This window comes from Cebus imitator, unplaced genomic scaffold (genome assembly GCF_001604975.1).
Source record: "Cebus imitator isolate Cc_AM_T3 unplaced genomic scaffold, Cebus_imitator-1.0 Scaffold172, whole genome shotgun sequence".
Lineage (NCBI taxonomy): Eukaryota > Metazoa > Chordata > Mammalia > Primates > Cebidae > Cebus > Cebus imitator.
The window spans coordinates 3,472,847-3,477,285 of record NW_016107487.1 but is presented as its reverse complement, the minus strand read 5'-3'; the positions used below and the strand labels follow the sequence as shown (position 1 = coordinate 3,477,285).

Below are 4,439 nucleotides of genomic sequence, written 5' to 3'. Positions count from 1 at the left end.
CTTTACTGATTTTACTTTATTTAGTGTAACTTTTAGCTTACACTCAGAACCTAAAGAGAAATAACCCAATGAAACCTTTTGTGTTAATGATTAAAAACAATACTCATTTCCATGAGTGAATTTTTTTCCCATTTATTTATTTTATTGCATTTTAGGTTTTGGGGTACATGTGAAGAACATGCAAAATTGTTGTATAGTTACACACGTGGCAGTGTGATTTGCTGCCTTCCTCCGCATCACCTGTATCTGGCATTTCTCCCCTTGCTATCTCTCCCCAGCTCCCCACCCCTAACCGTCCCTCCCCTATTTCCCCCCAACTGACCCCAGTGTGTAGTGCTCCCCTCCCTGTGTCCATGTGTTCTGAACCGGCTCCATGGACAAACCAGAGGTGTTTCTGTGTGTGCCTTGCCTGAGGCTCTTGAGAGTTGGGGACATCATCTCTTTCTGACTGACCCATAAATCAGGGTGCACTTCCCTTCACCAGAGCCAGGGAGTATGTTTTCAGAAGACTACCGTGCTGTAGGGGACATACATATACAGGAGAAGAAATAAAAAATCTGTGGTTCTGACTCTCACTGCTAAAAACTTTCCAGAGATGAGAGCAGCAGAAACCCAGGCCTGACAGCAGCTGCACTCCCTGGCCCCAAATTCTCCACTCTGGGTGGGCCCCCTTAATCTTCAGGTGCTGCAATCTCTTCCTGCAGCTTCACCACCACCCCACCATACACATATTTGCCTAAATAACGCAAGATCAAGCTCAATAATCTGTTCCTATTCCATATACAACTACCACATGGGTTCTATTACTTTTTATTTAACTGGCAATTAATTAGTAAAAGAATTATGAAGGTTGGGCGCGGTGGCTCACACCTGTAATCCCAGCATTTTGGGAGGCTGAGGCAGGCAGATCATGAGGTCTGGAGACCGAGGCCAGCCTGGCCAACATGGTGAAACCCCATCTCTACTAAAAATACAAAACTTAGCTCGGTGTGGTGGTACACGCCTGTAGTCCCAGCTACTGGGGAGGCTGAGGCAGAAGAATCGCTTGAACCCAGGAGATAGAGATTGCAACTAGCCAAGATCGCACCACTGCACTCCAGCCTGGCAACAGAGTGAGACTCCGTTTCCCCCCAGCACAAAAAAAAAGAATTATGAGACTAGAAACAACATGAAGAAATCTACCTCTTCAAACAAGATCATCCTACAAAAAGCAGTAACAATTCTTTTCTTTAATAGTATTTTACCATTTTGGCTTCAAGACAGGTTTTACCTACAGAAGAATTTGGGAAGATGAATTTCAACAAATGATATTTTTAATTTTTGTAGGTTTCAATATTTTATTCAAGTTTTATTTTAAGTGATGTTAATTACAGCACTTGAAGGGGAGGATCTAATTCCACACAAAATGAAAGACTCTAAAATGTATCCATTAAACTGCTAAAAAATAAATTGAGTGGTGAGAATGCAACAGAAGTCCAATTTAGATTCTAAGTGTTGTCACCATGTGATTACAATCACACAGCCTCTCCCCAGCTCATAGCTGGAGCTCCTGGAAGCTATTTCATACTCCAGTACAAGGGCAAAAAAGCACAACACGAGAAGGCATTCAGTCCTGAATTACCAGCTTCATCAGATCCACCCTCTCTACCCCAAAATGGTACAAAAGAAGCAGCTATCACACCTTGCGGACCTTTTGGTATAAGAGAGGAGACGAAGGATTGGGATGGGAGCAGGTCACGAAGATCTGTCTAAAAAGGTCCCTTAGCCAGGCACGGTGGCTCATGCCTGTAATCCCAGCACTTTGGGAGGCCGAGGCAGGCGGACCACTTGAGGTAAGGAGTTGGAGACCAGCCTGACCAACATGGTGAAACCCCATCTCTATTAAAAATACAAAAATTAGCCAGGCGTGGTGGTGCGTGCCTATAATCCTAGCTACTGGGAGGCTAAGGCACAGAAATCACTTGAACCTGGGAGGCAGAAGTTGCAGTGAGCAAACAGAGCAAGACTCCACCTCAAAAATAAATAAATAAATAATAAAAATAAAAATAAAAAAGCCCTTGTCAGGTGAATTTGTACACACATGAAGCAATGAGCCTCTCAACAACTGGGGTTAGGAAACCAAGGCTCAACTATCAGGAAGTCACAGTTTCATTCATTTATTCAATACAAATTTACAAAGTGCCTATACTTGATCAGCTTCCACTTGCAGCCACTTCTAGGTTTTTTTAAACCCATCATCCCTAGAAGGGCCACCAAATTCCCCCCAAGTCTACAGCTAAAGGGATCTTTTTTAGAATTGGATTTCTTCCGCACCTTTGAAAAGGTAGCACTCTTTTTGAATCATCTTTAACCTGAAGGTCTAGCACAATATTCAGCAATACTTGCATCTCAGACATATGTTAAAAGAGACATTAAATTCTGAAGGTAGCTATACTGCAAAAAAGTTTAAAATTAAACAACTATACAATATTCATTTATGCTTGAAATTCTAGTCCTAGACATGGCCACCAGCATTGACTGAAGTTCTTGCCATCCAGCTGAGCTGACGGCATCAACTTGATGCTTGACTTTATGGTCTGAGTGTATCCTAAACCTATCAGGCTAGGGTTGTTCACTTTAGCCAAGAAGCAGACATCAGGGTCCATCTGATACTTGGCTGCGATTCTGAAGTGAATGTTAATGTTTCCCGATGTCCAGGCGAGCTTAACAGCAGTCTCCAATTTCCTATTCACCTCTGGGAAATAGAGGTGCCAAATTCTGCCTCATCATTCACCTAAGTGTGAAGCTGGAATTCATCAGTCTTATAGCCAAGAGCAAAGTTCCTCTGGGTCTCTAAATTCATCCAGTAGCCAGCCAGCCAGCCCTCATAACGCAGCCCGAGAGCACCCGAGATTGAAGGCCCAGCAATGTCAAAATCCACAGTGCAACCCAGGTTGATATGCTCCTGCCTATATCGGGTTTTGATTTTAGCATGTTTCCCCCAGCATTAGGTGAGAAGCAACAAATCAAAGGTCAGCTTCAGTCCACATGCAAGCTGATCCTCCACGCAATCTTGATACCTAGTGTGTGGTCAGTGTTCTATTTCTCCATAATCATCAGGCCATACCTGGTCCATCTGTACTTGGTTTCCAGGCTGCCAGTCACTTTAGTGGCCTCAGTGTTGGCAGAGCCTGAATTTGTAAATTCCAATCCATTCTCAGATTTTGTTTTCAAATCAAGTTTTATTAAGCCAAATCCATAGCCCTTGATGAACACATCCCTGGCAGATTTGCCAAGATCAGCATACGTGGGAAGCATAGCCATCCTCTGCTCAGAGGCGGTGGCGGGCTTGGTGGTGGCTGCAGCGGGGGCTGCCTCAACAGATTATATTTTTGAAAAGTGAGGTAGTTCATTCTGATATCATTATTTGCTATTTTCTAACCACAGGTAACTAATTTGTCCAGTGCTCAACTCAGATTCTTTTTACTTAATTACTGTATACTAGGTACTCACTGCAAACATTGGGACAATGATACTTCTATGCACACAAAGTTTCCAACATGTACATTAAACAAGTTGCCCAGGTTGGTCGAGAACTGCTGGCCTCAAGTGATCCACCTGCCCTGGCCTCCCAAAGTGCTGTGATTACAGACAATGAGCCTCTAAACCCAGCCAAAACAAAAGATTTAATCAAAGTAGGGACATTTCAAAGTATCTGCACTATATATAAGGCCTTCCTGACTGCAGTCATGAATACAAAAACATTTGCAGTACTAAAAGCAGCAATACTCAAATACTGTGAGTACTGAGGTATTGCTGCCTCCCAACTCTCAGATAAGAGCTAATATTCATGAGTTATCATGCAAGGCTTCAGATCTGCCACTCTCCGCCTTGCACCATCTGCTCCACCTAATGGAAAGTAACACAGTCCCCAATCTTCTCACGCCTCTTGCCTTTGCACATCTACCCTCCTTTCTTAGCCAACATCAACCAGGCCTTCAAGTCTGAGCTCAAGCATCACCACCCCAAGGAATCCTTATCTTAGGTCCACTAGCATGGCTGAGTTTCTCCCTGGTGTTCCTACAGCAGCCAGTGCTTATCTCTAGCAATGCACATAGCACATCAGGTAGTGATTGTACATTTAGCCGTCTGTCTCTCCAGCTAGGAAGCAAGTGGTGCTGTGTGTCTTTAAAAAAAAAAAAAAATCACTACATTGCCTAATCATGGTACACAGAAAATATGCTGTTTGACTAAATTCATGGCACAATAAATTTTATCATTAGGGAATTCAACTGTTTTATCAGTCTAATGGAATGCTTAGGACAAAATTATATATTTGGTGTGCTGATTTAAAAAAAAAAAAACAGGCCGGGCGCGGTGGCTCAAGCCTGTAATCCCAGCACTTTGGGAGGCCGAGGCGGGTGGATCACCAGGTCAAGAGATCGAGACCATCCTGGTCA

At 43.4% G+C, this 4,439-nt stretch overlaps 1 protein-coding gene and 1 pseudogene across 2 annotated transcripts in view; both read right to left on the bottom strand.

The window, feature by feature from the left end:
* KCNG3 (potassium voltage-gated channel modifier subfamily G member 3) overlaps nucleotides 1–4,439 on the bottom strand; it is a 57,820-nt gene that overhangs the window by 22,081 nt on the left and 31,300 nt on the right. The window lies entirely within an intron of this gene.
* On the bottom strand, nucleotides 2,475–3,303 carry LOC108315512 (annotated as a pseudogene).